Source organism: Oncorhynchus clarkii, chromosome 30 (assembly GCF_045791955.1).
Source record: "Oncorhynchus clarkii lewisi isolate Uvic-CL-2024 chromosome 30, UVic_Ocla_1.0, whole genome shotgun sequence".
Classification (NCBI taxonomy): Eukaryota; Metazoa; Chordata; class Actinopteri; order Salmoniformes; family Salmonidae; genus Oncorhynchus; species Oncorhynchus clarkii.
Genome location: NC_092176.1, coordinates 5,797,746 through 5,823,529, shown reverse-complemented (window position 1 = coordinate 5,823,529; position 25,784 = coordinate 5,797,746). Strand labels below are relative to the sequence as shown.

At 41.0% G+C, this 25,784-nt stretch overlaps 1 pseudogene; it reads right to left on the bottom strand.

The window, feature by feature from the left end:
* The window catches only part of LOC139390206 (uncharacterized), a 70,701-nt pseudogene that overhangs the window by 3,044 nt on the left and 41,873 nt on the right, over positions 1-25,784 (bottom strand).

Below are 25,784 nucleotides of genomic sequence, written 5' to 3'. Positions count from 1 at the left end.
GAAGGTTTCTCTCAGAAAGCTTCCGTAACAGACAGAGGTGGAGAGAATGCAGTTATTTAGTTTCACCACAGGCTTTACAATGACATTCATTCAGCTTAGACCAGGCAGCTCAATCTGTTGCCTTGGTATCCAGGGAAGTACAGTGAACATGACCAACATTACATGTAAACAACAGGTATTTAATCAGAGTGCTTTTTGAAAGGGTGTCTTGGTGCACAAGTGTGTATGTGTGCATCCATAAAGTGTTAGTGAACACTTGAGCGTGGGCTTCAGGATGCCCGGCTAGCGGCTCCATCCTCTGAAAGTACCTGGCCTGGGACTGTTCCATCTAACAGAGTCTGCCACTCTCTGGCTGCCACCATGAAAGGGCCAGGGTTTGTTGACGAGGGGCGTGGATTTTGACACCTTGTCAGAATCCTCTCCTTTATAAACAACATAATTGAAGGGGTAAAAGGATAAATCAAATGGTTATTAAAGAGATGATTGATGCACCCGTGTGTCACACGGTGAGGTAATTTTGATAATGAATAGCTATCTCCCTGCGTGTTTATGCGACATACTTACTGTTGCTCCGAGTAGCTGCAGCTCAATCCTCTCTTTCCGCAGATATAAAGCCTATTCCATAACATGGGGCTTGTGAAAGCGATCTTTTTCTATACATGAGAGGATCCAGACCAGAAAATCGTCAAGATATCTGTAAAACTCAAAGCACTTGAGCTACAAGTCACCACCATCATCGGAAGATATGACTCTCACGAACACGGCAGTGTCAATTTAATTGGCTCCTTGACATCCACAAGCTTTACGGCAGTCGTTTGAACTCTCTGTCAGGGTCGTCCTCATTTCGAAGTGGTCTTCTCACAACATCGACTGTCCAGAGCGAACCATAGGAGCTGTAAACTAATGTCACCAATATTGAAAGGGGAGACTCTCATGAACCCGAAGGTGTCGGTTGATCTGCTCTACGATGCACACAAACAGTAACCTAGTACGGGACTGTAAAATTGCACACAAGATTCAGGGGATTCGTCTGAAGGTAAGCTGTAAAAATAGCACAAAATGCATAGGGGGTAAAATGTGCCACGAATAATGTGACCAAACTTAAAAGTCTCTCAGATATAGGACAGACATGTCAAAACCTTGTTCCTTCTGATTTATTTTTGGACCGTCTGTTTTGCCATGTACAAGTGTGTTATTCAATGTGTTTATATGGGCTATAGCATTAAATGCCAAATTAAAGGCTAAATTATCTATTTTATGACCATCTTAAAACAATTCCATATGCTAGTTTAGTAGGTATTTCTATCTAAGGTCTTTAGACCTACAGGGATTAAAGAAATGTCACATTGCTCTATTGCCAACAAAACATTGAATGTAGGTTTTCACTGAAAGAAAGATAAGTTTGCCCACATTTGGTGCCAAGAACAGGGTGAACAGTGAGAGGACATGGGACAATTGTGTGTGGTAACGGCAGACTATTTTGTGCTGTGTTAGCATAACTGCTTAATGTGTACCTGGAGGGTGCAAACAATGGTGTTTGGCCAAGCTCACACAGAAGTGTGTGTGCATGTGTGTGCATGTGTGTGCATGTGTGTGCATGCATGCAGAGAACTGCACTGCTCATTGGCACGTGTCAGGTGTATTCTCACCTGTTTCAAATCTGGGGGTGTCATACACAGACAGAGACATACAGGTAACAGCCAAATAAAGGAAACGCTTGTGTAAATGAGGGATACAAAGTATGTTGAAGCGGGGGCCCTTAAGATACCTTATGTTTGTGTTTCCTTTATGTTAGCAGTTACCTGTATGTCACGGCAAACAGATGTGTGAGCAACAACACTTCATGAATATCCCAGCAACTCACTGAGAGAGTCAATTAGAAAAGGTTAGCAATACTTACTGCTTTCCCTCTGCCTCTGCCTTTATCTCACTCTTACTTTTTGGCATAGGTACTGGCAGTGGTGACGAGGGCATGTAAAATCATATGTGCAGGTATAAACTCTCTAATCTGTGCTTTGCCTGTTGGGATTACCAGAGGATGCTGTGGCACGGCTGTCTTGTGACATTATTACAGAGCCATTTGGGACAACTTCACTGCCGTACTGGAATAACAAGACACCTTTCACAGGTTTATTTAACTGTGTTATACTGTGTCATTACAAACCAAATGTTTAGACATTTCCAAACAACCACGTTGATGGCATACATCGAAATAGGGTACTGCTCCTGGAAGAGCTCTAACGACACTGTTTGCAACCACTTATATTTCTCCATTTATTATAATTAGCTATCTCAAATTAAAATGTACATTGGCTTTATCTACAAGCCTCGCACTACATCCCACTCACTACAGCCTTTCCATACAGCACATAATTACAACCATGCTAAATAGGGTTGAACCATATCAAAACATAATTAATGCCAAATTATATTTGGGTTATCCATTGCTAATACACAGTTTTTTTGCATGCTAATGCCAAATGTTTTGAAACATTCCTGCAATTCAATTACTTGGGAATATCATTAAAGGCAACAAATTTCCAGTTTAATTTGTGTGGATTATATAAGTCACTCCAGAGCCACAAAATCCCCCCTTGGTAAGTGGATTAATTAATTTGAATCAATAAAGTCTCTCTGTCGAGTTTCACTTGCCTAAATAATGCGGCACTGACTTATCAGCTACAGTGTAGGTCCAAGCCCTGCACTTACAGCTCGACAAGAATTTACAGAGACAATTACAGATGTAGGATTCTCTCTCTCTCTCTCTCTCTCTCTATATATATATATATATATATACATACATACAGTATATGCAGCCTACTTTAAATGTAGTTGTTGTTGTGTTACTGAATTGTCCTCATGGCTGATGAAAAGTTTAGTTGTCGCAACTACACATGAAAAACATTTCAGGAACCACATCCTAAATGTTCAACATTGGTTTTGCTGTTTCAGTGTCATTTCACATTACAGGAAAGCATGACACCATTTTGCTACGCCTTAACATGTAAGCCAGCTCCATTGGATTACTCCACATTTCTGCTCGCATCCTAAACGTGTAAAGACAATAATTCATGGTATGTTTGATTTCTACTTTCAATTAAGGATTTACTTCAGCTGTCTGTCAATATGAAGATTACATTTTATGACTGGTGTCTGGTGTCTATATCCCGTCCCAATTTTGAAAAGGAAAACAAATTGGGAGTTAAATGCAAGGGAGAAGTGTGCAGAATTTCTGTGTCCTTTTGGAGCACTGTGTGCTTGAACAGATGTTGACAGATGAGTGACATTGATTGTCACTGGGGATATAAGGTACTGTACATGTGTGCAGCTATTGTAAGTGACCCTTATCACACTGCTGTACATCTGAGACCAGACTGATATTCTGATATCTCAAGTCACTCAAACACCTGATATTCATTCTGCATTTCTCTCTCCCTCCCTCCTACGGTCATATGTGAGGAATCTGATGGGGAGGTGTTGCATTTCTGTTTGTGTGTGTATCTGTCAGATGTCCAGTTGGGAAAACCTGCACTGCCACACTTTTCCTCGAACATAGGGATCAGTGAAAACACAAATCCAAAGCTAAACTGGTCATTCGCATTGCCAATTTTTTACAATCTATCAACATCTTCTTGTCTGAAAGCTAGAACTGATCAGATCTGAACTGATTATGGACTATAATTATGCTCTCTGCCTATGCCAGTCATCATACAAGCATGTTCTGTTTGTTGTAGTTTACAACCAAAGAGAATCCTTCCACTGTAAATTGACACTCTTGGAGGATGACACTAAATATAATGCCGTGCGGAGGTTTAAAGTACACCAAACAGATGGCTTACAAGAGAAAGCTTGTTTTGGAATGGAGGGACCACGGTTTACGTTATTAAATTGTCACATCTGTGTTGTAAATCACAAACCAAACCTGTTACCTAGAATCCTATCAAACTCACACAAAAGTGAAATGAAGAGGTGGGAGATGAAAGTATGATATCAGTGAAGGCCTGAATATGTCCATACGTTATGAATATGCATGAGGTTCAATCAAAGCACGATATTTTGTTTTCTTTTCTAAATCAGATTATCAAGAAACATGTAAAAGCTTGTGCAAACTTGAGGGAAAACAAAGGCATCTGACAATGTCGGGTCTACTGTAGCTCACCTCATCTGCTAGCTCTGGCGTGGGATCATTTTGAGAGCTGATGGATTGGAACAGGTATTTGGTATGGAACTGAGGACACATGTTTCATATTAACAGTTTCCTTAGAAGTCTAATGACGCTGAACATTACAATCCAAAGCTTTTTGATTTGCCAGCAGAAATGAAGCATCACATTTGTTAGTAACGAGCTACATTACCTAATCACAATGTGTGTGTGTGCATGCGTGTGCGTGTGTGTGTTTGTGCAAATGTGCATGTGTGTGTTTGTGTGCAAATCTGCATGTGTGTATTAGTGTTTGTGCATGTGCGAGTGTGTGTGTGCAAAGAGAGAGAGGAGGCAATTGTGGACCCCCACATGTGGTGAGTGAGTGAATCACTGGAGCAGAGTAACTGCCTTAGAATCCAATTGATCTCTCATTTCCGTTCCTGGAGCAGCAGCCTAAAAACACTCTCCACGCCACACTCCTCACCAGGCAATCAGATAGACCTCCGTTAAGAGAGAGACACTGGTGTGGTCATGTAACTGTGTTTATGGTTGGATATATACAGTATACTGTAGGCCTATAGTCTAGTGTACAGTCTACTGACTGCTTCAAAATGCATTGTCTACATGACTCCAGGTTCCAAAGTGATAGCTACTCAGAGTTGGAAAAAGGCCACCTTAGTGTGAGTAAAGCTTCAATATAAGACGGGAATTTTTATTTTCAAAAGTCATATGGACATCTAAACATATCCCTGTGCGGCAGCGGGAGTTTCTATCAGATTATGGTCCCTGACAATACAATACAGACATCAGTAGTTAGATTTTCAAATTTGCATAGAAAATAAGATAGAGCTAGAATTGTCTGAAACGGTGCGTCGATAAAAACAGCTTCGACGTAAAGACATCACACTAAAAAATATATATAATCAGCAAAAACCTACAATGCTGAATTACAATTATGTGGTCGAAGTGTTTCCATTCCATACCAAATTGGCAAAATGAGTATTAACAAGTTGCTGACAACCTATATGCCCTGTTTTGTCCTTTTCATATCTCAGCATGGATGAATGCAAGAATAGACTAATACTTGCCATATTCTAATAATTCTCATTTGCCAACGTATCGCCACGGTCCACGGCATGGTAAGTTGCACTACTGTAGATCTGAAATAATTAGATGGTGAAACTTGCATCCAGCCAACCAGAAAAGCAAGGTGAACTAATTCAGGCATTCTTGAAAGCCAGGCCAATCCTTGTTATTTATTTATTTTGGAAGCAGTAGTAATTTAGAAATAAATGTTGAGTGGAGCTTTATAGTTGTGATGAAATCCTAATTCGGCAATCCGAATTTATTTGAAAAACACTGTTCCCATCATCAATTGCCACAATAATTAAAGTCAGACAAAAGAAAAATCAAACATATTAATATTTTGTCAATCTTTACAAACTTTCTCCTAAATCTGCCATCCATTGCACTTCCCACATATATTTTTTTGCAACATTACTTTTGTCGAATAAACCAGGCCTGCTTACTGTCTTACTTACTGTCTTTTTTCCTGGTCTTAAACCATCTCTGTAGCACCAGAGGCTGTGCATCTCTTGTGCTTAACACAAAAAGAGAGTGTGTGACCTAACAACCTCTCTCTGTGACTGTTTTTCAGGCCGTTTTTTTCCTGACTCTCTTTCTGTTCTTTGAGTGGTGGGCACTTTAACCTAACACACAATAATGGATAATCCCCTCAGGGGGTGTAATGGCACTCCTGATCCATCTGCTCTGACCCTCCACAGCGCAGCAGAACCTAAGCCGGGCCCAGTGCTGCCCTTTCGAGCTGCTTTTTACTTCTCAGTCTCTCCTATCTCTGTGTGCACAATAGGTAGTGGACTTCAGAAATGATGGAAAATCAGTACAAATACACGCTTTTACAGGAACCCCTCCATCTAAAACTACTGCCACCTACTCACCATACCAGAAATTCCACACTAAACTAACACATTCCGTTTGCAATTCTAACATGCTCCATGGCATGTGAAAGGACAAGATAACCTGTTTCCGACACATTTGAACTCAAAATGCACACCAAACTAGCTATTCAAGTGTTTGTGAAAGAAAAGACGGTAGAATGGATTTGTTGTGTTACAAGTCAATTTGTGTTAACATTTTTGTTATCGTGGTAAAATATATATATATATATTTTGTATATTTTGTATATCATATATATATTATATTTCCAACACTTGGAATGGAACTGACGGCCCCTGGTTTAATTTGATCAGTTTCCTTAGAAGTCGAATGACTCTGAAAGGTATAAGTAGCACCAGCATAGGCCAACAGTGTTCTATGGGATGAGATTGTAAATCCAGCATGTTGGCACTCTGACCTCCCAGCACCGAGTTCCAGTGTTTTGTCACTGCGGCTGGATGCCTACATTTGTCACGCTGTGGCAGAGTTCTCTGCTGTTCCTCTGCCGGTTGCTGTGTCGGAGGTCCTCTTCCCAGCCAGATTAGAAAATGACACAAACACTGGGGTGGAAAGGTGTAATTGAAAATGGCATAAGGGCTGAATGGGAGACATTTAAATTTGGTGCTATTAAGCCTGCAGCTCGTGTAGCAGAGGCCTCCGAGGGAACACTTTGAAATGATTACTGTTCCTGACAGGGCCTCGGGAAAACCGTGAAGTCACTGTGTGTGTGTGTGTGTGTGTGTGTGTGTGTGTGTGTGTGTGTGTGTGTGTGTGTGTGTGTGTGTGTGTGTGTGTGTGTGTGTGTGTGTGTGTGTGTGTGTGTGTGTGTGCGTGTGTGTGTGTGTGTGTGCGCGTGTCCCCTTGACTTTTTCCACATTTTGTTGGGTTACAGCCTAAATTTAAAATGGAAGGAATGTAGATTTTTGTTGGGTCACTGGACTACACACAATTCCCCATAATCTCAAAGTGAATTATGTTATTTTATTCAACATAAGTTGAATGGACTCACTCTGTGCAATTATAGTGTTTAACATGATTTTTGACTGACTACCTCATCTCTGTACCCCACACTGTATCCCTCAGTCGAGCAGTGAATTTCAAGCAGTGAACACAGATTCAATCACAAAGACCAGGGAGGTTTTTCAATGCCTCGCAAAGAAAGTAACCTATTGGTAGATTGACATTGACATTGAACATCCATTTGAGCATGGTAAAGTTATGAATTACGCTTTGAATGTTTATCAATACACCCAGTCATTACAAATATACAGGTGTCCTTCTTAACTCAGTTGCCGGAAAGGACGGAAACCATTAATGGCTTTCACCATGGGCCCAATGGTGACTTTAAAATAGTTACAGAGTTTAATGGTGGTTATAGGAGAAAACTGAGGATGGATCAACAACATTATAGTTACTCCACAATACTAATTTAATTGACAGAGTAAAACGGAGGAAGCCTGTACAGAATAAAAACATTCCAAAACATGCATCCTGTTTGCAACAAGGCACTAAAGTATTACAACAGTACACTTTTTGTTCTGCTTCCACCAGACACTGGGAGCTGAATTCACCTTTCAGCAGAACAATAACCTATAACATAAGGCCAAATCTACACTGTTTTTGCTTACCAAGAAGACAGTGAATGTTCCTAAGTGGCCAAGTTACAGTTTTGACTTAAATCTGTGTGAAAATCTATGGCAATACTTGAAAATGGCTGTCTAGCAATGAACAACAACAACAAGTTATACAGAGCTTGAAGAAACTTGAAAATAATATTGGTCAAATATTGTGCAATCCAGGTTTGCAAAGATCTTAGAGACTTACCCAGAATGGTTCACAGCTGTAGTCACTGCCAAAGGTGATTCTCACATGTATTGATTAAGGGGTGTGAAAAATGATGTACTGTATATGAGATATTTCTGTATTTAATTTTCAATACATTTGCAAACATTTCTAAAAACATGTTTTCACTTTGTTAGTGAATTCAGGCTGTAACATAACAAATGTGGAATACGTCAATAGGAATTAATACTTTCTGAAGGCACTGTAAGTGTGTGTGTGTATTTATAATTGTGTGTGTGTGTGTGTGTGTGTGTGTGTGTGTGTGTGTGTGTGTGTGTGTGTGTGTGTGTGTGTGTGTGTGTGTGTGTGTGTGTGTGTGTGTGTGTGTGTGTGTGTGTGTGTGTGTGCATGATGCGTGTGTGTGCATGATGCACGTGTACACATGCATACTTGGACAAGTGTGTTTGTGATTTTGTGTGAGTTTCTCATGTAGCTCTAGGACACGAGTAGGCCTACTGTAGAAGTGCTTTAAATTGGGTGAGGACAAACAAGAGTGGAGTTTCATCAGCAAGATTTTCTCGCTGTCACCATGACATGAGCTAATGGAGGAAACAAGACACCTCTTAATAAAGATGCTTATTTAAGAAACACATCACTGTGTTCTAAGACAACTAAGAAGACAGAAAATGAGGCAGAGTCGTTTGATATCTTGATGCTTTTAGTTGTCTAACGGTAACTGGGAAGGCTTTCATTGTAAATAATACCTCAAAGCTTTATCATAATACTTTTTTACCTTTGCAAATGTGTTCATGTCGAACCTCTGCTAAGACAGACAGTTTTCTTTCACATAATGCTTGTAATTAGACTGACCTTATCTAATTACATTTCTGGCATTCATATTTGCCACAGCAAAACAACTGACATTTTCCCCTTACATAGTAACAGGTTGGTTCTCTGTTTTCCTCCATTGTGAGTTGTTTTTTATCATGTTAAATTAAGTTGACAGTAGAGCCAACACCCTAAACCTCTGGTCTGAGACTTTGTTTTCTCAAGGCAAAAAATAACTGTGGGTTACGGTATGTAACCCCGCTTCTCTGAAGGAGATGAGGGAGACATCTCACCATAGGACACGGCCTCTGTAGAGTTTCATTGGTTGAAGCCGTATTCTATCACCTAAAAGACCAATCAGAGCTTTGTGTGTGTGAACCTTGAAGTCTATATAGCATCCTGCAATGCTCTGGTTTTCTCATTCTAAGAAATACTCCTTGCACGAGTCGTACAAGAGGGGAAATCTGGTGAGACATCTCCCTCATCTCCTTCAGGAAACCCATAGTTATTTTTCAGTCAACTCGGTTTGACATCTCACTGTCGGAAACACGCGCAAAATTCCACAATTGCCAATGGCCTTGCCCTCCTGTAGGAAGGAGCAACCTACACTTCAGGTCAGAGATGGCGCAGTGACATCCAGCCAATATTTGTATCTCTTTTTGTATTTAACCTTTATTTAACTAGACAAGTCAGTTAAGAACAAATTCCTATTTACATGATGGCCTAGGAACAGTGGGTTACCTGCCTTGTTCAGGGGCAGAATGACAGATGTTTACCTTGTCACCTCTGGGATTCGGTCTAGCAACCTTTCGGTTACTAGCCCAAGATATAACTTCCCAAGGTGTGAGAGGAAGTCCAATTAGCTGCCACACAAATCTCAGAGAGAGAGATGCCTCTAAACAATGCCCATGAAGTAGCAGTTAGTGGAATGCACCCGGATACCCAGGGGAGATTGCCATCCCCTACAACTGTATGCCTTGGCAATAGCCTCCACTACCCAATGGGAGAGGGGTAGTGGGTCTTTGTCTGTACAAATACCTACCCGAAGATGGGTTGGAAAAGCAAACAAACAGTTGGTCACACCTCTGGAATACCCTTGTCCTGTCCATGTAGATGTGCAGGGCACACACCAGATACAATGGGAAGAGAATGGTGGGGGGTGGAAGGGAAAGAGATCAGTGGCTAGACTACTATACGTCATGGTAATGACTTTAGGAACGAAGGTGTCGTTATTACGTCTCCTAACCTTGGAGTGGTCAGGGGCAAATTGAGTGAATGAAGTAAGAACCTGAAAGCGCATGTAATATGATTGGCAGTGGCCAAGGTCAGCAAAGAACAGAAGGAAGTGCCTGAGGGCTAGTAACGTTGATATGGGCTCTACTCAGCGAGTCTGACCAAATGCCATTCACCAAACGCCCCTCGGACACTGCCCCTCATCCCTGTAGTGATGCATCCGTCATCACTACTTTGTGCGTGAGGACTCCCAGTGGGGCAGCCTTGCAAAGAAGATTGGGTCTCTTCAGCATTGAAGTGCCAATAGACAGAGGGAATCACACGTCTGTGCCAGTGGAGAGATGGGTTCAAGCTGAGTGAGGTCACCCAGCGCTGGAAGTCCAAGGGGATTATCACAATCATGGAGGCCATGAGCCCAAGACAATTCGGACAAATATCCATTAACTGACTGATGTTCCTGGGAAAAACACTGAGAGGCAGTGGTGAAATCCGTCCCTCTCTCCACATTGAGGGCTGCTTGACAGGTTACAAAGACCAGGGACAATCCATAGATTTGCTTCTGGGTCAGTAATAGCGCGCTCATAGCCCGATTTATCCTGAAGCCCAGAGCGAGAAGATGCGACAGCAGTTGGGCTGTTTGCTCCACTGTCTGAGTCCGAGTGTCGACGCAGATCAACCATAGTCAATGTATGTCAGGACTCTTAAGACTGACTTAGGCCAGGACTCTTATTAAGCGTCTCTCCCGTAAGGTGGGCTAGGGTGGCTTTGGCACACTTTGTGAATGTCCATGGGGCCAGTGACAGACCGAATGAGGCAAACCTCAGATCTCTCCTGTGTGTAGGATAAATTCTGATCATTGAGGTCTACTGACCCTGGGGCGATTGTTAAGGAGCCGTAAATCCAGGATGGAGACCAAGAAATATCGTCTGAAGAACCCCTGGTGAGCTTCCTCCCATTCTTGGCCAAGAGTGACTGTATATTGTCTCTGAGGGCTCATGCCGCTTCCACCTGTGCCCTGGACTGCACTATTCCCATGTAGTCTGTACCTCTGGCCTATGGTGCGGAAGACCCAGGAGGAGATTACACACCCTGTGAGGAGAGCTGAACAAGGCAAACAGTGGTTTTTAGCCACCCCAAAGGGGACTTATGGGTCTTGAGGTGGGGGGCTCATGTATGACCACCCTTGAAGACACTGGTCATCAAGGTCTGAGGTGTTCAGCCAGGGAATTTTCCATTGGAGGAGGGCTGAATCATCCCAATGAATCCATGCCATAAATCTCCAAGTGGGGATAGCCAGTGTCGTGTCTTTGGCTATGCCGGATAAAGTGATATGACATACTATTCTATAAAATCCTTTCTCTGTATTTAATATTACCTGATTGAGCTAATCATATAAATGTAATTAACTAGAAAGTTGGGGCACCACGAAATAATATTTATAGAGCTTTTATCTTCCGAATAAACTCTTAAAGACCTAGTAATATTTTACATCAATAGCAGTCAATATTAATCGTCACCTTATTTCAGTCTCACCTGAAAGTTGTAAATTCTTGGTTATCTTCACGAACAAGTTGAATCAGCAATACAAAATTGGGTTTAATTATTTATTTACTAAATACCTAACTAATCACACAGAATTACATATACACATAATGAATCATACCTTGATTACAAATTATATCATGAAGGAAAACGTCCCTAGCGGAGGGAACAGACATGACAGCTGGTTACACAAAGAAAAGGGGCTGGTTTGAGTGAAAGAGCGGGAAGACTGAGGAACAAAGGGAGAAGCGACGTCTCTATCGTAAATACAGTATCTTATGCATTCTAAATTACCGCCCATTTGGAAAATGCAATAAATATTTACTCTGAGCTGCGCTTCGGTAGGTTGGGATTAGATGGAAGTCCGTGTTGCCCAACGGAGTCCTTTGTCCTTTGTCCTTTGAAGAATGTATCTGCTGGTAAATTGTATAAGTTGTAGTAACGTTGTTGTGCGGTAGATGGGATACTCTGTCTGTTCTTTCCTAGCCCACGTTTGGCTAGGAGGTATCACTTCTGTAGTGAATAAGAGTTCAAAGTTCATACCATTCGCCTGATCTGCCCTAGAAAGCCTATGTTTATTAATTATTAACTTTTATTTAATCAGGGGAGCCCAATTGAGAGCAGGGTCTCATTTTCAATGGTGCCCTGAGGACATAAAATGAAAGATGCAACTACAAGATACAAGATAGAATAACAAGATACAACAACAAGTACATTGCATTAGTCCATAACAAACATCACAGGCATCATAAACACATTATTAAAGTCAATCAATGATAACAATTGCACACCTCGATGACCTAATTTATCATCAGCCATTTTAAACTGCCCCAGCAGCAACAGGGAATCCAAATGTAAAGAATTTGTAAGGGTTTCCAAAAATGTGGAGCTTTAAAACTGAAAGCGGATTTACCTAGTTTGGTTGAGACCCGAGGAATCTTAAACTTTACTAACCAGCCCTGTGAACGGGTTAAGTATCTCATGTTCGTATGCTTTAACAACAAAGTTTGGTAAGTCGGAAGCCTGTAGAGTCGAACTTTGAAAAACAATAAGGGAGCAATGAGGTGATCTACGGGACTTTAATGGGAACCAGCCAGCTTTTTGATACAGGATGCAGTGATGTGTATTAAAACATCACCTGTGATTAAGCAAAGGGGGCTATGGTAAATGGCATTCCAAGGGTTTAAGAGTAGTGACTGCTGCAGCAGTCAAAAACTGTTAAATCTGCCTCCTGCTGTTCAGGGAGAAGCATGATATGTTTCTATAAAATAAATCTACTTTAAATCTCAGCTTCTTAATTAACCAGCTCAACCATATGTTTTTTAAACGCAGGAACCTGCTTGATGAAAGAACCATCCTTTGCATAAATGTGTAACCCATCTCAAATAAATATTTCTATGAGAATTAGAAAACAGCACACATTGGGTTTTCCTGCATTAAGTACCAATTTTAAAACAACGAGGACTTTCTGCAAGGCAACAAAATCCGATTGCAGCTCCAAGCCTGGTTATGCGTTGGGCCAATAGCGTACATATTAACATTGTCATCTGCATACAGATGAATGTTACAGGTTTTTGCAGGTAGACCAATATTATTTATATAAATAGTAAAGAGGACAGGTCCCAACATTGATCCCTGCAGGACACCTTTAGTAATTTCAAGGTGGCTTGACTTGACACCATCAGAAAGCACACATTATGTCCTATCTGACAAATAGTTCCCCAAACCACTTGCAAGACACCTGATCGAGGCTCATTTCAGACAATCTTTGAATGAGTAAGGGATGGTCAACTTTATTCAAGGCCTTGGATAGGTCTATAAATATGGCAGCACAGTGACTCCTATGATCTAAGAAATGCAATATATAATTTAAGACAAGCGTAGCTGCTGAAATTGTACTATGTCAAGGTCTATAAACAGATTGGTACACATTAACAATATAATTTGAAGTTTAAAAAATTCTTAGCTGATAGTTTGGCAGTGATTCTAATATTTTTGCAAGGCAAAATTACAATCACCAGAACGACAAAACAAATTATTTTAGGCTCTAAAATTAGTTTATTATGATCACGTTAGATCCCACGACTAATTCTAAAAAAAATAGCTACAAATCGAGATATTTAATAAATAGTGATCCATTCTGACTACTACATTTGTCTTCACACAGGACCACGTTCTGACACATACCAATCACGGGCCGACAGGCTACGAGAAAGCTCCTGATTGACTCTTTCAGGCAGGATGAAAACAACTACATCAACCATGATCTTTAGCGATTTGTTTGGTGCCATTGAGCAACATGACGAGCTTTAAATTCAAATACTTCCGTCTTCATAAAACTTCATTGAGTTTTACATAGGAATACGTGGATGACATCAGCACTATTACCATCTTTATTTCTGTATTTTATATAACCTTTATTTAACTAGGAAAATCAGTAAAGAACAAATGCTTATTTTACAATGATGGACAACCCTATATACTGGTTTTAATTTTGATATTGCAAGTTTGGTCTAATTTACTCATGAAAGCTTATGAGATTCAGTTAATCAAGCAGTCATTCAATTTCTCCTGTCTTTCTGTGTTGTGTTCTTTAAACCAGAGATATAGGGCTGGCGCTCAAATTGGCCTGGCCATCACTTCAGAGATGGTGCCTGATGCCTCAGCCTGACTCACGCAAGATGAAGATAACAGCGGACTGAGATGATCTACAGCCCTTCACTGGAACCACAGCTGCTTAAAGAAAGAAGTTCTCTTTAAAATATTTGCTTCAATGTATTACATTGGGATTCGCTCAGAATCACTAATTGAGGAAGAACCAATCACACAGTGCCTGTTGGAGACAGACAAGTCGAGTGGCAAATGAGGTGAGTCTCTCCCTTCCTTATAAGGTGCCACTCCCCTGCCCTTTGGTTATTCCCGCCTCGCTTCCTTTGTGAAGAGCACTACTCTCTTGAAGCTCTCCTCAGAACTTCTTGATCCTTGTCTTCCTGCTTAAATGTTCTCAAGCGAACTGTGAGGTTAACTCTGCCTAACATGGGACCTCAGACCCTATCGGTAGTGTTGAGTACTGACCGAAAAGAAAGTTTTTGCTTTGTGTAGAAATTGTTTCCAACTTCTCAGTCTCTGGTGGTAGCTAGCATCACACAGCTAGTTATCGTGACTAGTGTAGCCCTCGTTGCAAGGCTTAAGCTATCTTGGCTAGCTCTCTGGAAAACATGCTAACGACACTAGCATTCCTACCTGCACAAACGGTAACATTGCTAGCTCCCTTCTCTTGTTTAGTTTAACCTATGTTCACTTGTTTGTGTCAACTAGACCAGCTGGTTTAGCCTCACAGCTCCACAGTTGAAGTCAAACTCTGCCCCCACACAGTTCCCTTCGGCTAGCTCTGGGCTAGCTACAGGGTAGCTGCTAGCTAGCTAACGCTTTAGTAGCCTAGTGGCTATAGTGTTCATACTGTGCTCATTCTAGCTAACCATTGGAAGTGAGGCTTCTAACTAGCTAGTTAACATCTATTCTAAGCCTCCTGGCTCAATATTAGCAAGCCCTATTCCATACAAAGGCCACTGCTACCCATCCCAGGGTGATCCAAGCCTAGCACCCCAGGTTTTTGCGCTTGCAGTTCCATGATTTCAGGGAAGGATTTTCACCTTCGATGCATAAATTGCTTGGAAAAGAAACATCCTCAGGTATCACTCAATGACCTTGAGTCCTGTGAGCACTGTAAAACGCTGACTAGGGCAGATCTGAGGAGGAGGCTCAAACATACCTCTGTCTTGGCCTCCCCTTTTACCTCTAGGCCACAGTTCCCCACAACAGATCCATGCTGGGGCGAGGTTATGGATAGCTTCGAATCCCTCCCCTCACTGTCTGAGGACCTAGTGTCAGAGGAAGACAAACTAGGGGATGACTAGGATGACGACGGTATGAATCTTGTGGGTCTCCTCAACTTTGCGATTTAAATGTAGGGTGAAGACTGTTCTCCCACCATATCAAGTGCCTAGGTATCCCTGCACCCAAAACAAGGGAGATACTCTCCCCCACTTGGAGTTTGGGCCATTCAATGTTTTCAAGTGAGCTGCGGCCAGACTTGGCATTGAGTAGCCGGCTCCCTTAGCGGGTCAGGCCTTGGTAAGGGACCTGTACGATGGGAAGACACTCCCATAAGGTGTGGCCCCTGTTAATAAACTGCTTCCCGCGGTCTCAGGTCGTAAGAAAGGCCCCTAACCAGTAAGATCCTTGCTAGGGATTCCAAATTCTGACTTGTGCTCTGATATCTGCTTCACTGATTTCTACTCTCGTAAAAGCCTGGGTTTTCTGCACGTTAACACTAGAAGCGTATTACCTAAAATGGATCAATTGAAAGTGTGGGTTCACAGTTCCAATCCAGATGTGTTGGTCATTACTGAGACGTGGTTAAGGAAGAGTATTTTGAATACTGATTTTAACCTTTCTGGTTATAACCTTTTTCGGCAAAACAGATCTATCAAAGGTGGGGGAGTGGCAATCTTTACCAAGGATCACCTTCAGTGCTCGATTGCCTCTACCAAGTCTGTCCCCAAACAATTAGATTTGGTGGTTTTAAGCATCAAACTTTCATATAGCTCTTTATTGACTGTTGCTGGGTGCTATCATCCTCCATCAGCACCGGCCTGTACCCTATCTGTCTTAAGCTCTCTCCTGGCCCCTTACAATAAGTCTGAATTTGTCCTGCTAGGTGACCTAAACTGGGACATGCTTAAACCACCTGACCAAATCCTAAAGCAATACGACTCCCTAAATATTTCTCAGATTATCACCAATCCCACAAGGTATGACTCCAAACACCCAGAAAAGGCTACTCTCCCTGATGTTATGCTCACAAATAATCCAGATAGGTATCAATCTAGTGTTTTCTGTAATGACCTTAGTGATAACTGTTTTACAGCCTGTGTTCGTAATGGTTGCTCAGTGAAACGACCTGTCCTAATTTGTTATAGGACACTTGCTAAAAAACTTTAATGTGCAAGCCTTCCTTTATGAACATGGCTGAGCTCTTAAATCATCACTTCATTAAGTCAGGATTTATATTTGACTCAGACATGCCTCCTTGCTTGTCCAACATTTCCTCATCTCCTACCCCTTCTAATGCGACCATACCTGATGTTTATCCCTATTTTCCCCTGCCCCTCTACAAAGTTTCTCCATGCAGCCAGTCACTGAGTCCGAGGTGCTAAAGGAGCTCCTGAAACTTGACCCCCCAAAAAAACATCTGGGGCAGATGGTTTAGACCCTTCTTCTTTTAAGGTTGCTGCCCCTATTATCTGACCTATGTATCCTGTCTCACCTTTCTGGGGAGGTTCCCATTGCTTGGAAGGCAGCCGCAGTTCATCCTTTATTCAAAGGGGGAGATCAAGCTGATCCTAACTGTTATAGGCCTATTTCTATTTTCCCCTGTTTATCAAAAGTTTTGGAAGAACTTCTCAAAAATCAACTGACTGGCTTTCTTGATGTCTGTAGTATTCTCTCTGGTATGCAATCTGTTTTCCATTCAGGTTATGCATGTGTCACTGCAACCTTAAATGTCCTCAATGATGTCACCATTGCCCTTGATTCTAAGCAATGTTGTGTTCCTATTTTTATTGACTTGGTCAAAGCTTTTGATACAGTAGACCATTCCATTCTTGTGGGCCGGCTAAGGAGTATTGGTGTCTCTTAGGGGTCTTTGGCCTGGTTTGCTAACTACCTCTCTCAAAGAGTGCAGTGTATAAAATCTGAAAATCTGCTGTCTCAGCCACTGCCTGTCACCAAGGGAGTACACCAAGGCTCAATCCTAGGCCCCACGCTCTTCTCAATTTACATCAACAACATAGCTCAGGCAGTAGGAAGCTCTCTCATCCATCCATTTGCAGATGATACAGTCTTATACTCAGCTGACCCTTCCCTGGATTTTGGGTTAAATGCTCTACAACAAAGCTTTCTTAGTGTCCAACAAGCTTTCTCTACCCTTAACCTTGTTCTGAACACCTCCAAAACAAAGGTCATGTGGTTTGATTAGAAAATGCCCCTCTCCACACAGGTGTGACTACTACCTCTGAGGGTTTAATGCTTGAGGTAGTCACCTCATGCAAGTACTTGGGAGTATGGATAGACCGTACACTGTCCTTCTCTCAGCACATATCAAAGCTACAGGCTAAATTTAAATCTAGACTTGGTTTCCTCTATCATAATCACTCCTCTTTCACCGCAGCTGCTAAACTAACTCTGATTCAGATGACCATCCTACCCATCTTTCACTGGCCAACCATCTCAACACCACGCGCCGTGTTACTAACACCGCAGGTACCTCCCTCACTGGAAAGATGGAGCGCTTTCCTGACTCCATTTATCAGAAGACGTACAAAGCCTCAGCCCAGTCAATCTGAGCATTCAACTCAACCTCTTTATTGATGGCTTATCAGGCCGAGTTAATGGAGGAGGTGGGGAATCAACTGTATTTGGACACCCTGAATCCAGATGCTTGGGATGAGATCTGTTTGATTACAGACCTTAACCTCTGTTCGTCCCGTAATTCCATCAAAGGCTGTGGTCGCACCATGAGCCTGGCGGTGGTGGGAGAGAGGGCACTTTGGTTAAGCTTGTCCAGTTTGACAGACAAAGAGAAAGTTGCACCCGTGATACCCAGGGAGTTGTTCGGGCCCACTTTCGTGCCCTTGCTCACATGGGAAAACGGAGGAGCTTTAATTTACCCCAATGTGCCCTCCTCCCTTAGACTCTCCCCTTGGTGCCTTTTCCGGTTACATACAGCCAGGGGCGGAAGTCAGCATGTTCGCACTTCCTCAGGTGTCATCTGACAAGTGGAACAGGATGACAGATTGCCATTTGCCTTCTACCGTGGTTCTCTTCCCATGCCCTGCAGCAGTTTGCCTCTAAACTGTCTATTGCTTGTAAGCGAACACATTAGAACAGTAGATCCCGAGACCACAAGCTCAGGCTTCCCGTTTCTACACTGAGCTTGGTTCACGCTGTGGGGCCACTGTCCACTCTACCTCCCCCTTTACGGGAGTGGCTGAGGAAATATTTTTGCTCTTGCTAACCCTCCTCCCAGGTCTATACAGGATGACAAAGCTGGGCATGGACCCCCCAGATAGAATTTGTGCCGCCGCAGTTTTGTTTCCCCATAAACGTAACAAATGGAAATGAATTACATTGCCCGATTTTGCCAGTGTAGCGCCACTGGGCTTGCCAGTAGGCTATATGACAGATGGAGGATGTAATAATGTAATATTTAGTTGTGAAAAAAATGCATTGTGATTGGGCACCTACCCAAGCAATGTCATGAGATACCGCCTTCATGACCTTGTTTAAGAAGCTCATTGGATCCCAGCCAGGGTTGGATCAAATTGACCGTTTTCTTTCTCACAGAGAGGGAAAAAAGTTGTTCACTTTTGCAGACAGCTACAGCTATAATAGGCTAGCTAGAAGCTACTAGCTTCGTTAAGTTTTGGTAGCAGTACGCTGAATAATTTTAGCTGGCTAAGCTTTGATCAGCATGGATTTTCAAAAATGGCTGGGCACTGCCAAGAGCGAGAAATCGGGGACAACAATGTTGAGAGCGATGCCGAGCTCACCATGCAGCTAGGGTCTAACACCAGCAGCATGAGTATAACATCACAACAAGCACCTGCACCTCTATTACCCCATCCACTAGCTCCCGATGACCTCTTGGATCTAACCAAAACTAAACTGGTCAATCTTGCAAAGTGAAATCGCAACCAGAGCCAGCAACAAATTAACCCTACTCAGTGTTCTTCAAAGATACGGCATGCCTTTGTCACCGATGCCGACTGTGCTGTTTGCACTGAAACATGGATTAACATTTGGGACGTCTACAACAATGTGCAAAAATTAGCATGTACGGCTTAAAGGGGTCCTATGGACAGATACTCCAATCTCTGCTGTGGAGTTTTGCAGCTCCTTCAGGGATATCATTGGTCTCTTTGTTGCCTCTCTGAATAATGCCCTCCTTGCCAGTTCTGTGAGTTTTGGTGGGCAGCCCTCTCTTGGCAGGTTTGTTGTGGTTCCATATTCTTTCCATTTTATAATAATGGATTTAATGGTGCTCCATGGGATGTTCAAAGTTTCAGATATTTTTTTAGAACCCTGTCCCTGATCTTTACTTCTCCATAACTATGTCCCTGTCCTGTTTGGAGAGCTCCTTGGTCTTCATGGTGCCACTAGCTTGGTGATGCCCCCTGCTAAGTGGTGTTGCAGACTCTGCGGCCATTCAGAGCAACTGTATTTATACTAAGATAATGTGACACTAAAATTGCACATAGGTGGACTTTTTTTAACTAATTATGTGACTTCTGAAGGTAATTGGTTGCACCAGATCTTATTAAGGGGCTTCATAGCAAAGAGCTTGAATACATATGCATGCACCACTTTTCATTTTTTTCTATCATTTTTTGAAGATTTTTTTTCTCCATTCACTTCACCAATTTGGATTATTTTGTGTATGTCCAATATATGAAATCCAAATAAAAATCACTTTATATTACAGGTTGTGATGCAACAAAATAGGAAATATGATGAGGATGAATACTTTTGAAAGGCACTGTATATGGATGAGCGATGGCAGAGTGGCTTAGGCAAGGTGCATTAGATGGTATAAAATACGGTATACATATTTGATAAGAGTAATGTAAGATATGTAAAAATTATAAAAGTGGCATTGTTTAAAGTGACTGGTAATCCATGTATTGGAGTGTCCAGTGATTGGGTCTCAATGTAGGCAGCAGCCTCACTGAGTTGGTGATTGCTGTTTAGCAGTCTGATGGCCTTGAGATAGAAGCTGTTTTTCAATCTCTCTGTCCCAGCTTTGATGAACCTGTACTGACCTCGCCTTCTGGATGATAGCAGTGTGAACAGGCAGTGGTTCGGGTTGTTATTGTCCTTGATGATCTTGTTGGCCTTCCTGTGACATCGGGTGCTGTAGGTGTCATGGAGGGCAGGTACCTTGCCCCCAGTGATGCATTGTGCAGGCCGCACCACCCTCTGAGAGCCTTGCGGTTGAGGGCAGGGCAGTTGCCATACCAGGCTGTGATACAGCCCGACAGGATGCTCTCGATTGTGCATCTGTAAAGGTTTGTCAGGGTTTTGAGTGACAAGCCAATGTATACGCCCAGGAAATTAAAACTTTCCACTTTCTCCACTGCTGTCCCTTCGATGTGGATAGGGGGTGCTCCATCTGCTGTTTCCTGAAGTCCATGGTTATCTCCTTTGTTTTGTTGACTTTGAGTGAGAGGTTGTTTTCCTGACACCACACTCCGGGTGCCCTCGCCTCCTCCCTGTACGCTGCCTCGTCGTTGTTGGTGATCAGGCAAACTACTGTTTTGTCGTCTGCAAACTTAATGATTGAGTTGGAGGCGTGCATGGCCACGCAGTCGTGGGTTAACAGGGAGTACAGGAGAGGGCTGAGCACACACCCTTGTGGAGCCCCAGTGTTGAGGGTCAGCGAAGTGTAGATGTTGTTTCCTACCTTCACCACCTGGGGGTGGCCCATCTGTCCAGAGATTGTTTTCAATTAAAATGTACAAAAATATATATTTTTTAATTGGCTTCTTAGGAAAGAGCAATTTCTCAAGCAAGAGTGGTCTGAGTGGGGAGGGGAAAATGGAAAATTAGCTGTTACTGGCAGAGAGACTTGGAACTCTCTTTCTTATTAGTCTATGAAATAACTTACCGCATGGTGATGTCACCATGGAAGGCCAAAACTTCATCCCACCAAAGCAGGCTGACATTTTACACTAAAAGGCATTATTATAATTTTCTGAATTTCATAGTGTTATTCCAACCTCATTGTGTGGAAATATACACTCAGCGGACAGTTTATTAGGTACACCCATCGAGTACTGGGTCAGACATCTTTTTGCTTCCAGAACAGCCTGAATTCTTAGAGGCATAGAAATGTTGTTTCATTGGTATCAAGGGTCAACTGGTATCAAGGGTCCGAAAAGGTTCTGCCCACCACTGTTGTACTGCGCCGTTATTTGCCTGTTTGTGTCCCGCCTGTTAGCTTGCACAATTCTTTCCATTCTCCTTCAACCTCTCATCAACAAGCTGTTTTAGCCCACAGGACTGCTGCTGACTGGATGTTTTTAGTTTGTCACACTATTCTTGGTAAACCCTAGACACTGTCATGAGTGAAAAGCACAGGAGGCCATCCGTTTCTGAGATACTGGAAACGGCGCAGGGCACAGACGATTATGGCACACTTAAAGTTGCTTAGGTTACTAGTTTTGCCCATTCTAACATTCAATTGAACAGTAACGAAATGCCTCGATGCCTGTCTGCCTGATTTATATAGAAAGCCATGTTTCTTACCCATATTTATAATGGATGGACGTGTCTCCTATTGGAGCTAAACATTTTCGTTAACAGGGTGGTGTACCTAATAAACTGGGTACTAAGTGTGTATATAACTGGGCCTTTAACATCCTTTTTAGCCTCTATCTCTGCCTGTCATATAAGATTCAACATTAACATAATAGGGAAATTTATCTGTTATGACGCTTTATGAAGGGAGCATGTCGCTTACGCCTAGTCTCTAAGCCTTTAGCCTCATCTTGGGAACTGTCTATTGTGCTTGAGACCTTTCGCAGCAGCCTTTTAAGCCACTGGAAAGGTTGGAGATGATATACACTACATGGCCAAAATACAACATTTTATTATGTTTAATTTTGACTTTAAAAAATGTTTTTTTACTTTTATCTTTGACCATCATTCTATCTCCCACACAGCAACTCCACTCCCACTTGTCTCCAATTCCATATACCAACCCTCAGCTTTCCTCAGCCGATCCTATCTTTCTCTGTTTTCCACCCACTCGGGTTTCTACGCAACGCATATCTTTCAACTATGCTGTGATGTTTAACGTACAATTTGTATGAATTGCATGCAGGTCGATATTACATTTTGTCCTCTTTTAACAACCCATGGAAGTGACTTATGGAAATTATTTTTAGCTTTCAGAGAGCAGTTTTTCTTGCGTTTTTCAATGAAACACACGATCTGTTATAGTCACAGCCGTGATTTAACCAGTTTTAGAAACTTCAGAGTGTTTTCTATCCACACATACTAATCATATGCATATACTATATTCCTGGCATGAGTAGCAGGACGCTGAAAAGTTGCGCGATTTTTAACAGAATGTTCGAAAAAGGAGGGGGTAGAAGTAAGTAAGCTGAAAAGCACGACGTCTTGAATCTTGCATTGTTTTATATATCAACTCATACACCATGTACCATGGAATCGGTACATCAAAAATCCCTTCCCAACTATTTTGCAATCTGTATGGAACATGAAGGACATAACTCTACCATTCCAATTTACAATATAATTTAAGAACAAAATACCCTTTTTAAATATCTTTCCCATAAATACAGGTATTTTATCAACCAGCACATTTGAGTTCAGCAATAATATTTGTTGTAATATTTGTTCTATCTTTTCAGGGGGATGAAATTGAAATTGTAGCCAGCTCTGCAATGCTTGTTTGAAAAAGAGAGACCCTGAAAAAAGTATAATTTTCAATTAATCGAAAATGAAACACTGCAATCTGCACAAATGCAAAAAGGCCATTTTTAAACAAAGCTTTTCTTAGTAATCTACTTGAGAACCATTTAGGGTTCAAATGTAACTTTGAATGAGTGAAGCTTTTAGAGAGAGGTTTAGTGCATTTATATTTAATCATCTCAACCCACCCAATTAATTGTCATTATATAGATAGACACGTTTTATTTTGTCTAGTTTAGCGTCCCAGATAAAGTGAAATATTTTTTGCTCATATGATTTGAAAAACAAATCATCAGGAGTAGGCAGCGCCATTAGTAAGTGAGTAAACTGACATATGACTAAGGAGTTAATCAGGGAAAAATTTTCCATAAATAGACAGGTTGCAGGATCTTGTCTATTTTTACAAGTTTTCTTTTGAAATTCATTGTGGAGAGCTTATTTATATATGTTGTGATATGAATACTGAGTATGTCTACTTCACCATCAGCCCATTTTATAGGTAAACTGCAGGGTAATGTAAAAGTTGTATTTTCTAATGATCCAATCCGTAGTATTGTACACCTATCATAATTAGGTTTTAGTCCAGAGAGTACAGAAAAGTTATCTAGATCTTCAATGAGACATTGCAGGGATTTAGCTTGCGGACTTAATATAAAACTTGAGTCATCGACATACATGGACACCTTTGTTTTTAAGCCTTGGAATTATAATCCTCTAATGTTGTTATTGGATCTGATTTTAATAGATAGCATTTCGATTAGCCAGAGCAATAGATATGGTGACAGCAGACACCCTTGTTTAACTCCTCTTGACAATTCAAAACTCTCTGAGAAGTAGCCGTTATTTACTATTTTACACCTGGGGTTGCTATACATTATTTTTTACCCATTTTATAAGAGAATTACTGAAATTGAAAAAATCCAGGCATTTATAAATAAATGCAGTCTTACTTTATCAAATGTCTTTTCAAAATCCGTTGTAAATACTATTCCTGGCTTCTTATATGTTTAATGATGTTCTATTATTTCTAGTAGTTGTCGTATATTATCTCCAATGTATCGTCCATGTAAAAACTATTTTTAATTCTGAGTGCTATGCATTTTGCTAGTATTTTTGCATCACAACATTGACGTGTAAGGGCCCTCCAGTTTTTTAGATAGACTGGGTCTTTATATTTGCCATCTGGGTCTTGTTTTAATAATAAAGAAATCAGACCTTCCTGCTGAGTACCTGACAGACTAACATTTCTATAGGAGTAGTTAAAACAATCTAACAATGGAGCATTTAGTATATAAAAAAATACTTGACATATACCTGTATGCCATCAAGCCCTGGGGTTTTTCCAGACTGAAAGGATTTACTAGCCTCAAAAAGTTATTCCTCTGTAATTTGGCCTACGCACTAATCTTTCTGTACATTTGTTAATTTTACATTTTTTATATTATTTGGAAAGAATTTCTTACCATAATCTTTATTCAGTGGGAAAGGATGAGACGGAAAAGAGAACGTCAAACATAAAAAAAATGTGCTTCCTCTTAAAATATCACTCGGAGAATCATAGATGACTTCAACTTCAGTAACGAGTTTCTGCAAATGCTTTTTGTTAGCGTTCCTGTATTGGAGATTCAGGAATAATTTTGTGAATTTTTCTCCATATTCCTTACAGTTTGCTTTATTTTTGTAATACATTACATTAGATCGTTCTTGAATAAGTTCCTCAAGATCTTTTTGTTTTTCCTCTGACTTATTTTGTATCTCTGTAGTATCGTTTTTATTGCTATCTACCTGCCCTTGTTAGTCTTGTCTCTTTAACTAGAAACTGCTTTTTTATTATTGAAGGAATATTGAATTGAATGACCCCTGAAGCTACATTTAAAGGTATCCAAAACAATAAGGGGATTTGCTCAACCTATACTGTACTGGAAAAATTCAGTTATAAATTATTTTGTCTTAGTGAAAAATAAGTTGTCCTCCAGTAAACTTTGATAAAATTTCCAATAACCCCGTCCACGTGTAAAATCTCTAAGAGTTATGTGAATGCCAATTAGATGATGATCCGATCACATTCTGTCTCCTAATAAGACTGTTTAACCTTTGATGCAAGAGAGAAAGAGACAAGAAAGTAGTCAAGACTACTCAAGTCTCCTCCATGTATATCTCACTAGGTCGGGTTTTTTAGTCTCCAAATATCCACTATTTCTAATGTTTCCATAATATTTTAATATATATAATAATATAATATAATCTCTTTTTCGTCCACTTTCCTATTCAAAAGGATCTACGTTCCTTGCGAATCATTCCTGACTATTTTCACATTCAGATCGACATTTTTGTTAATTAATATCATCACACCCTTTGAGTTCCTTTGTCCATGACAGGAAATTATTTCACCACCCCATTCCTTTTTCCATGCAACTTCATTGAAAGATGTAGAGTGAGTTTCCTGTAAACAGTATATGTTATATTCCTTTTCTTATAGCCATGTAAAGACTAATCTTCTTTTTTTATAATCTGCTACACCATTACAATTATAACTGGCTATACTTATTTCACCCCTGACCATAACTAGATACTATTCTCAGTCTAAATTGACCATAATTAGTGCTTGTAAAATTACTGCAATCAAAGGTATTATGAAGGTCAAGACTTTTAGATGTCTGATATTTAGAATTGAAGAAATAGGTTCTAGCAATATATATTTTATTCCCTTGCCTGTTTGCCTGTGAGCCAATTTGCATTT